This window comes from Hipposideros armiger, unplaced genomic scaffold, assembly GCF_001890085.2.
Source record: "Hipposideros armiger isolate ML-2016 unplaced genomic scaffold, ASM189008v1 scaffold_171, whole genome shotgun sequence".
In the NCBI taxonomy this organism is placed as follows: domain Eukaryota; kingdom Metazoa; phylum Chordata; class Mammalia; order Chiroptera; family Hipposideridae; genus Hipposideros; species Hipposideros armiger.
In genome coordinates this window covers 1,828,599-1,839,606 of record NW_017731521.1, presented here as the reverse complement: position 1 = coordinate 1,839,606, position 11,008 = coordinate 1,828,599, and the positions used below count along the sequence as shown (strand labels likewise).

The 11,008-nt window shown below is 42.0% G+C and overlaps 1 long non-coding RNA gene across 4 annotated transcripts in view; it reads right to left on the bottom strand.

Annotated features, from left to right (window-relative positions):
- The window catches only part of LOC109387873 (uncharacterized), a 55,319-nt gene that overhangs the window by 42,768 nt on the left and 1,543 nt on the right, over positions 1–11,008 (bottom strand). For 3 of the 4 annotated variants that reach the window (XR_002125121.1, XR_002125123.1, XR_002125122.1), the window contains exon 2: positions 9,174–9,304. The exons of the other annotated variant lie outside the window; for it this stretch is intronic. This is a non-coding gene — a long non-coding RNA (uncharacterized LOC109387873). The remainder of the gene's footprint in view (positions 1–9,173; positions 9,305–11,008) is intronic. 4 annotated transcript variants of the gene reach the window in all.

Below are 11,008 nucleotides of genomic sequence, written 5' to 3'. Positions count from 1 at the left end.
GTGGAGTATAGTGTGGGAGTGGAGTCAAGGGAATTGTAATAGATATGTATGATATTGGGGGGAAGTGGGGTGGTGGATTGGGGGAGGGGGGTTGTCACTTCGAGGGATAAAAGTATAACTACTGCACTGTGTTGAACAGGTGAAACTAATTCTAAAAATGTGTATTTCATAATAAAAAATAATTAAAAGATTAAAAAAAAAAAAAAGAAACCATGCTCCAGAATGAAGGGGCAACTGGCAATCTGCAGGAGCAAATACAGAATGAAGCATAAAACCAGGGCGTCGACACAGCTTCCCAGGGCAGCACGAGCAATTCCAGGGGCCCCTGAAGATGAGTGTAAGCTGTGTGAGCTCAGCATACACATTGGTTCATGGTTGTGCACATGAGCTTGTTCATTACATCAAGCTCCGTCTCTCCCCCCTAGCTACCCTGCAGAGAAGCTGGCATATTGACCATATTCCAGAATCCTAAGGATCCTAAGGGAGCCTAGCCCAACATCTAAGTACTCTCACTCTTACATAATAGTAAATGGCTGAATCAAAATCCCCAGAAGCTCTTTCAGATTAAACAAGGTTCAGGAGTCAAGGTCCATGTAAACAATTACAGAGTTCAGGGAGAAGGCCTGACTTGGCCAGAGGAGGTAAGAATAAATACAAAGGTGGAACTTCCAGTTTCACTTAAAGAATTAAAGATTTCTGTTTATTGCCCCCACCCCAAGCCCATTAAAATGGCATTACAAAAAAAAAAACAAAAAAAAAAGTTAAGGAAAGATAAGGAAGTTTGCATATGAGACTTCAGCCACAGATGTGAGCAGAGTGAAATACCAACAGAAAACAAAGAGATTAAGTGAAAGCTACACTGGATAAGACACTTGCAGGTACAGGCACACAGATCAACAATGCCCCTTTTGCCAACCCTTTCGAGGCTCAGCTATCAGAATACTTGCAAGGCAGGTTTATGTCCTCCAGGCAAAACTTTGGAAAAGTCCTCTCTGGGGAAACTGAATATCCCAAGAGAAGCCTGCCCCCTCCATTCCTACTCTCCCCCCCCCTGCATATGACCCTGCCAGGTCTCTTCAGAAAAGCCCACCAGCTAATAAGCCCCCACCCACCTACATAAACCTTCCAATCAGCATTGCAGTGCACCTAAAAATAAGTGACCAAGACATTTAAGAAAAGTCACATTCTTGAAAGAATAGACCAAAACAGAAATTCAGGGGAAATTAAAAATTAAGGGGTAAAATAAGAAATGTTTTAAGTTAATATTAATTTCCCCAGAGAGATAAAAGGAGATAGTATATTCATGCAACAAGACACTATTTTTAAAAAGAGAGCTCTTAGGAATTCTAAATATGATAGCAGAGATGAAAAGCTCAATAGAAGGGTTAAATAATAAAGCCGAGTAAATCTCCCAGAAAGAACAGAAAAAGAGAAAGAAATTGAAAAGAAAAAAGAAATCAATCCAGAAGTGCCAATATTCAGAAAGAGAGAACAAAGAGGAGAGGGGAGAGAGAGAGAGAAAGGAAGGAAGAGAGGAAGGAAGGAAGGAAGGAAGGAAGGAAGGAAGGAAGGAAGGAAGGAAGGGAAAAAAAAGGGACAGAGAGCAGAAGGTGGGGGAAACAGAGGGAATGATGAGGGAGGGAGGAAGAAAGAAATGTAATCCTGGTATATAATGCAGCTCATATGAAGTTAGGACTGAGGTAACTTAGCTCATCATAGAATGTTAAGTTCTAAACCAACAACAGCAAAAACTAAAAACCAATGAAATTTTCAGCACAGAGTCCTCACAACACCCAGGAATTTTTGGTCCCAGATATTGCAAAAACTGAGGACTAAGATGGAGCAAAGAAACCTGAGAAGGGCTCAGTGAAGGCTGTCTGAAAAGCAGTTCGAAACTTCTGTCTGTCCCCTTCCTGCTCTGCACCACTGGGGCTGCACCCTGTTCGTCTCCACCCCATAGAAGATAGCAGGTTTGTTGTTTGAAGGGACTCTTTCTGGATTGGAGGTCAACTGGCCCAGTTGTTGTTTGGGGAAGAGTGCCACAAACTAGGGCATTTAATGACCATAAAATGCTGAGACGCCCCTCCTTCCCTGGCCCTATTTCCCCAACTGACTATCAGAATCCAGGGAGATAAGAAAAACTTCCTTCCAAAGAAATTGCCAACCAAGAAAAAAGACCAGAAAAAAATAAATCAGAAGCTTCCTAAAATAAACAGTGCTTTCAGACCACTACAGTGAAGATCAAAGTCAATAAGCCTCATCTGCAAACAGAGCTTTCAATTAGCTTTTAGTCCTCTACTCTAATCCTGAGTAGACATCCAAGAATTACCAGATATCTACTGAAGGCCTAGAACAAGAAAACTAGAGAGCAAAACAAATAGATAAAAGGAACTTGGAGGAAACAAAATACTCAGGAATTAAAACAAATTAAAAAGTGCCATTAATACTCTCCAAGAAATAAGTGCCAATGTTATACCCTTAAAACAAGAATAGGAAACCATAAAAGGGAACATTCGAGTTACAAAAAAGAAAAAAGCTATTAGAAATGAATAAACATGATGGTAATAATAAAAAACTCAAAAAAAGGATCAGAAAATAAAGTTGAGGGCCGGCTGAGTCGCACGTTGGTTAAGAGCTGGTTTGGGACGCCAGAGGGCCCCGGTTCGGATTCCACATATGAGGGCCAGTGACACTGCCCTCCACAGCTAAGATGCTGAACAACAGCTCAAACTGGAGCTGGGCTGCCATGAGTCGCCGGCGACGGTATAGGCTGCAGCCCCTGTGGCAGTGGATTGCCATGGGCTACTGTGTGTAGCCAGCAGCCAGCGTGAGCGGCCAGCCGCTGAGAGCGGCCGTCCAGAAGCTGGCGACTGATCTGCCTCGCCTGGGAAGAGTGCAATGATGGTGCCAACTTGGGCCAGTGAAGCAGTGTCCTCCACATCTAGACTGAAGAACAAAAGGACAGCAACTTGTCTGTTCCCCTTCCCCCAATTCCCCAGCACCATTCCCATCCCCAAATTCCCCAATGAAAAAAAAAATCTTAAAAAAAAGAAAAGAAAGTTGAGGTATTCTCCTAAAAAGGGGAGTAACATGCAGAAGGGAAAGAGAAATGAAAAAATTAGGATATTAGAGGACCAATCCAGGAGCTGCAATATCTGATTAGCAAGACTTTCAAAAAGAGGGAACAAAAAACCAAGGAGAGGAAATCATCAATAAAATAATTCAAGCAAATTTCTCAGAAGTGAAAGATATTGTGAGTTTCCGGATTTCCTAAAAGGGCCACTGAGGGCCCAGCATATCAGGTGAAAATAGGCCCTTGCCCGGGAACATTACTGTGAAATTTCAGAATGCTAGAGACAAAGGGAAGATCCTTTTTGCCTCGATTACTAGAGGATGTTCTCCACAAAAACAATAAAGGAAACCAAGAAGAGGAAGAGATGAGGAACCCAACTCAGGAGAAAAACATAGGGAATTCCAAGGCTCATAGTGAAGGGAAGTCCCAGGAGGACAGCTCTGCAACAGCATGGAGAGCACTCCAGCCAGGTAGAATGGGGTTGGAGGAGTGGTGGTGTGGGGGGGGCTCTATTCAAGAGAGAAAAAGAGACTGGTAGATTACCTAACGTTGGTGGACCGTGTGTCTGTTAGAAGGTATGTCTATTAGAAGATAGGTACAAAGAAAATTAAGCTAATGGGGGAAGGGGCATCAATTAATTTCAGGAAAATTAAGAAGAAAAGAAACAACCATAGTCCGCAACGCTAAACTATGAACTGTGTTTGCCTATACAAGTGATGTAAGCACAGAAGGTTGATTTAATCAAAAAGGGTGTCAGCATGGGGCACAGAGGGGAAGATCAGTGCTTATCTACTATAATAGGTGATACACACAGCATAATCTGGACCTGTTATTTGGAAGTGCCAAGATGTGTACAGCAGGTCCTTGAATAACATCCTTTCGTTATTTTGTTGTAACGTTGATAAGATGCCCTAGGAACTTAACTCTTGCTTATACCAATTAGCCTATGGTAAAATCGGTTTGTTATACATCCCTTCGCTTATTTGCAGAACCTTTCAACGACGCTAATTGAGGACTTACTGTACTCCAGCAGAAATGGCCAAAAGAATCAAGTGGTGCCTCTGGGAAGAGGCACCGGACGAGTGTGAGGAGTGATGCAAGGACCCACTATGTTTTGTTATAAACGTGTTAATACTATTTAACTTTCTAAACGATGTGCATGTATACCTTTGATAAAATAATTGATTTTTAAAAATGTTATTTTTTTTCAAAATATAAAAATAAGACAAGTGGAAAGAACACTAGTTCTTAATTAACTCAATGAATCAACACGGTGATGGACTATTGACTCCTCCAGGCAAGGGGCTGGTCTCACTCTCCTTGTTCCCAGCCATCTGGCCCAGAGTGGGAACTCAGTACATACTTGTTGTTTGGTTGAATTCTCCACTAATGGGTGTCTTGGGACATATTAATGGAATGATTCTAAGGGCAAAGTTAACAGCTCACACTCATTGAGCGCCTACAATATGTCAGTCTTTGTTCTAAGTGCTGGGTATATATCACATCGTTTCATTTTCACAACTCCACGAGGAAGATGCTGACATTGTCCCCATTTTATAGACAAGGAAACTGAAGACCAGGTTATATAACGCTTTCCAAGTCACACAGCTAGGAGGTGTCAAAGCTGGGTCTAAACTCAGACTGACTCAGGCTCTCAAGTCTCCACTCAACTGCTAAGCTTTACAGTGAAGGAGATGGTGTCCTGGGGACAGGTCACAGTTGGAATATTCTGTTCTGAACGTGCACACACTCTTTAGAAGTGGAACGTAAGCAGAGGAAGTTGAACAGGATGTGAGAAGACCAAAAACCATGCAAGTGGGTGTGGGAAGTAGGGATAGTTTGTCAATGATGACAGTCTAACTTTGATTTTTTTAAAAATTTAAGAAGAGTGTGCTGCCTCTTGTGTGTTCTTTTCTCTGAATTGTTTGAGACTACCTTTTTTAAGAGGGTGATGTAAAAGTGATCCTGAGGTTGATTGGATGAAATTCCTTTAGATTTCCTTCCCAGCCTAGAGTTTGCCCAGTTAATTATTCCCAGTCATGGGACCATCTATTTTTCAAAGCAGTTGGTTTCCCACTGAATTGTGGGGAAGTTCTTCCTTAAACTGAAACATACCTTCAGATAATCTCTACTACTGGTTGTAGTTTTACTACTTGGGACACAAAAAACAAGTCCAATCCCTCTACTTTACCAGCCCCTTGCAACGTGATTGGATTGTTATTATTGACAAACTATCCCTATTTTCTATACTCACTTGCATGGTTTTTGGTCTAACCCTTTTTGATTAAATCAACCTTCTGTGCTTACATCACTTGTATAGGCAAACACAGTTCATAGTTGAGCGTTGCGGACTATGGTTGTTTCTTTTCTTCTTAATTTTCCTGAAATTAATTGATGCCCCTTCCCCCATTAGCTTAATTTTCTTTGTACCTATCTTCTAATAGACATACCTTCTAACAGACATACGGTCCACCAACATTAGGTAACCTACCAGTCTCTTTTTCTCTCTTGAATAGAACCCCCCCACACCACCACTCCTCCAACCCCATTCTACCTGGCTGGAGTGCTCTCCATGCTGTTGCAGAGCTGTCCTCCTGGGACTTCCCTTCACTATGAGCCTTGGAATTCCCTATGTTTTTCTCCTGAGTTGGGTTCCTCATCTCTTCCTCTTCTTGGTTTCCTTTATTGTTTTTGTGGAGAACATCCTCTAGTAATCGAGGCAAAAAGGATCTTCCCTTTGTCTCTAGCATTCTGAAATTTCACAGTAATGTTCCCGGGCAAGGGCCTATTTTCACCTGATATGCTGGGCCCTCAGTGGCCCTTTTAGGAAATCCGGAAACTCACAATATCTTTCACTTCTGAGAAATTTGCTTGAATTATTTTATTGATGATTTCCTCTCCTTGGTTTTTTGTTCCCTCTTTTTGAAAGTCTTGCTAATCAGATATTGCAGCTCCTGGATTGGTCCTCTAATATCCTAATTTTTTCATTTCTCTTTCCCTTCTGCATGTTACTCTCCTTTTTAGGAGAATGCCTCAACTTTCTTTTCTGATCCGTTTTTTGAGTTTTTCATTATTACCATCATGTTCATTCATTTCTAATAGCATTTATTTTGTAACCTTAATGTTCCTTTTTATGGTTTCCCATTCCTGTTTTAAGAGTATAATATTGTGTCCTTGTCTTGAGAGTCCTGAAATTTCACAGTGATATGCCTTGGGGGTGGGTCTATTTTTTTTTTGCATTGAACAGGGAACTCGATGGGCAGTTTTAGTCAGGAAACTCATGTCTTCCAGTTCTTGGAAAAGTGATTGAATTACTTTGTTGATTTCCTTTCTATAGTTTGTCTGTTCCTTCTTTTGGAGACATTTATTTAGAAATCACATATCCTGGACTGATCCTCTCATTATTTGATCTTTACTTTTTATCACCTATTTTCTATCTCATTTCTTTCTATTCTAATTTCTGAAATGTTTTTTCAACATTACCTTCTAACCCTTCTATTGAAATATTCACTTTTTTTGGTCATTTTATTAATTTTTAAGAGCTTTTTCTTTCCTATCAATTGCTTTTTCTAGCATCCTATTTTCACCTAATGGTTAAAATGCTATCTTTTATACCTTTAAAAATATTAATAATATTTTATTATGTTTCTTCTCATTGCATAAAATATTTTTCACCTCTGAGTTAGCTTTTTCCAGTTGTTTATATGACTGTTTTGGTCTCTAGCTTTCATTTGAAGTTCTTCTCAGAGGTTGGTATTCCTTGGTTATCTGCTTATAATAAATAGGAATTAAAAAACTGACTGGAGGTTCTGGCCTTTGAATACATTTGTCCCATTTCAGTTTCACTGTAGTGTTAGTATTTATGGGGGGAATATAACCTACAAGAAGAAAAAGAGAAAGTGCCTCTCTCTATTGAATTGAAATGTGTCATGAAAAATTTGTCCATTGGTGACTGTTACTTGGTAAATCTTTGAATGCACTCCACTTTTACAGTGTTTGTCAAAGGGACAGCCATTGGCATTTCAAACAGGACAATTCTTCAATGGTGCAGGACTTCCCTGTGCTCTGAGATAATTTATATTCCATGGCCCACCCCCAACTCATATGACAACCCAAAGTGCCTCAGTGTTCCCTACCACATTCCCAAATGCCTCTGGGGGAAATGCAGTCATTTACCGTCCCTGGTTGAAAATCACTATGACCCTTTAAAAAAATGGTACCCAGAACTGCTGCACAGGTGGGAAAGTGAGGTGTCCCATAACCTTAAGGGCTCCTCCAACTCTGAGAGTCTAAGAAATTATTCATGTAGCCCAATTGTACCTTGGCTGATCTCAGTCCAGCAGAGCATATACTAACTAGAAACTCTCCTAAGCCCACATATCTAGGCTAGATCTTAACCCCAAAATTTATCCAATTGAACTCAGCAATAATTGAGTGAGAATACTTCATGCACAAAGCATTGGAGTTGATGCTATATGGCATAAAAGAGCATTGAAAGAGGGGCCTCTGCCCTTAGAGAGTTTCCAGTACAGTGGGAGTGGAGAAGATGAACCCACCAGAAACAGGAGGAAACAACACAGGCAGGATGTGACTAAGGGAAAAACCTTCTTCGACCACCAGTGATAACACTTGTTAATGTTCCTTTATAACTGTTGCTATGGCTCCGTTACAGTATTCCATCTTGGAAGGCAGTCTGTTAAGGGTAAAGAGAATATCCATGCATCATTCTGACAAAGGAGAAGGCTTATCCTAGTTGACTAGGGCCCATCAGGTTTCTGTCTATGGTCAGGAGTGGATCTATTGTATTGAAAGTCAGTAGTGTCCCCTCCAGTCATTGTGACAATCAAGACTATTCCCACACACTTTCAAATCCCCCTGGGGAATAACTACCCAAGGTTGAGAACTACTCTGACTCTCTTTTTCAAAGGAAGCTGCAGTCCAGTGGAGGAGGAGCAGAATAGAATTGAGGCCATAACTACAATATCCAGCACAGTATTATCATCCCCATCATAGAGGCGAGAAAACTGAGGCTCAGAAAGTTGAAGTTACAGGTCCAAACTTTTCTCTCTGATCAAAGGCAAGTCACTTAACCTCTCTGATGCTTAATTACTTCTATTATAGGAAGCTAATAATGCCATCAGAATATTTGCAAACTCTGTGCTTTACATGAGCTGCACACACACATGCACGGACACGTGTGTGCACTTAGAACATTAGTCTCCCTTTGCTCCAGCAGGGAGCAATGTCCTTAGAGATGACATCAAATGACCTCTCCCCAAGTTGTCTCAAATCTTGTTATCTCACATTCCTACTCAGGTGAAATACTGAGTTTATGAAAGAGTGAGTAACATGTGTATGTGTATGTATGCTGGGTGCGAGGTGGGCAAAGGAAGATTTTCCTGCCTGAATTTCTGTCCTCAGTGGCCCTGGGGAAAGGACTAGACTGCCAGATGAATTAGATGTGATCCCCAAGGGTGGTCTATCTGAGCACACTTGAAAGGAACTAGACCTGAGAAATCTGGAGTCTGCCTCTTAGTCAGTGTGCCTGAATTATCTCACCACCCCATTTCTTGTCTCACTCCTGTGCTGCTGACCCTGCCATGGCTCAGGCAAATCTGCTCTAAGTGTCTTCCTAGGAACATTTTACTCATACATAGGAGCCTCTTGCAAAATCACACCCAGCCTGGAAAAACCTTCCCCACCCTATTAGCAGTCTTCCTCACTACCACTCCTGCCCCCCCAGGTCCCGAAGTCACAGCCGCCCCAATGGTCAAGGCTCCACAGGCTAATCAGAATGAGAAGGTAATTTTCTGGAGTCTCTCTCCCATCACACACTCACTTAAAAGGTCCTTGATCTAGTGTTCAAAACCCAAATAAGCATTTCACAAAGAACAGATGTTTATTGCTTGGTCTTTTATCTTTCTGGTCATCATCATTCTTTCCACAGAAAAGTCTAAAGGCAGCAGAAGTGGTGTTCAACTTATTTGCACACTACCCAACACAATGCTACACTATTTATTCATTCATTCATTTAACAAAGGATACTGAATATCATTTCTGTGCAAAGCTGAAGAAGAGACTCTACCCCCCAGGAACTTACAGGTGAGCAGGAGAGAGAGAATGCAGACAATTGCAGTTCAAAAAAATGCATGCCTCATGGAGTTGCTTTGAACTCACTCACGCTGTTTGCAGAATTCATTTCCCGTGTCTGTAGGACTGAGGACCCCATGCCTAAGAGAGAGAATTAGGGGAGACTTCACAAAGGGGACAGCATTGAGGCTGCCCTGCTCTTCCCAGGTACACAGTAGGAAGAGGGCTTTTCAGGAAAAGTGAACAGCAGCACAAAGGCATAGCACACAGCATATGCAGAGAATTCTGATAGTTCAGCATTATGGAAGCTCAAAGATTGAAGGCAGAGTGGGAAGGTGACAAGTACGCAGGGGCCAGATCATGACAGGCTTGCATGCCAGGCTGAGAGGTGGAAACGGGAAGTCACCAGAGCATTTTGAATCAGAGAGTGAAATGATTGGATATCGGGTCAGAAAAGATCTCCCTGGCAGGAGGAGCAGAATAGGTGAAGGAGAACAGAAAAGGGAGGCTTTAAGGCAAGTTCTGGCAAGGGGTGGTGGACCCTGACCTAGGGCAGGCACAGTGCAAGTGGAGAGAATTGACGAGGTAGAACGCACAGGTGAGGGTATGGGGAGGCTCACATCATCAACGCATTGACTTAGGAGGGTAAGCAGATTTAGAGGAGAAGAGAGTCTCAGTCCGTTTGGGGACTGGTTGACTTGCAGATAGATGCCTGTGGGACATGCACATGGAGATATCCAGGAAGGGTGGACTAAGGTCAAAGGCTCAGTCTAAGGTTGGGTTGAAATAAACATGTGTGGGAGTCACATCCATAGACATGATGGCTGAAGCCGCAGCGGATGATGATGAAACTCCCCAGGGACAACAAGGTGGGGGAGAGGAAAACAGGTTCCAGGGTGGATTTCTGGGAATACGTAAAAACTCAGCGAGAGACCACAAAGAGATTGCGACAAACAATAAACGGGGTGACTCCTTTGGATCCTGACACTGTATCTTCTCTTTTATACAACACAGATCCTAGACAAATTGGACCAAAATAATACCTTGTACCTTACTATATTGGAAGGCTTAAAGGAATGTGCACAGTCCAAATTATTGTGCTTCTTTCTCTGCTCAAGTCAAGCTATAACATGCTTGCCCTGTTTACATAGGAACTTGGCTCCCGTAAAGCTTTCCTCCCCCTCCCCCAACCAAAGGTGTCTGCCTGGGCCCAGGTGCAGTCCTCTGGGAGTAAGGGTGGAGAGAGAGAAGGAGACACAGAGGGACCCTGTTGCTTTTCTGGAGCTGGATACGGGCATGAGCCTTGAGCATCATGACATTGAGCTAAATGACACAAGATGCCAAGAGTGACACCGGAGAGTCTCCAGGAGCAGACAACTCTGGGAACAGGACAAACATCTCAGCATCATATGAGAAAAATGATTTTTTTTGTCTTTAGTATAATAGCTATGTGTGTCTGTGTATGTGTGTGGATGGGGGGAGGGTGGCTGTGGGTGTGTGTGGTTGCTAATGGAATACATTTAAAACTTCAAATTCCCACCATGTGGTAACCACTAATAATTTATTTAAATCTTGATTTCTATGATGCAGAGACTTTTCCATTTATAGAAAGCTCAAGAATAGGCAAAACTGATCTCTGCTGATTAGAAGTCATGATAGCGGTTACACCCGGAGGTTGGTTGGTAACTGGAAAGCGGCTGGCCAGAATTAAATGGGGTAATGGAAAGGTTCTATATCTTCATCTGGGCAGTGGTTACATAGGTGACACATATGTAAGAATTCTTCAGACTTTGCATTGTACTGCATGTAAATTCTGTATCGGTAAAAATATTTTGAAACAAAATA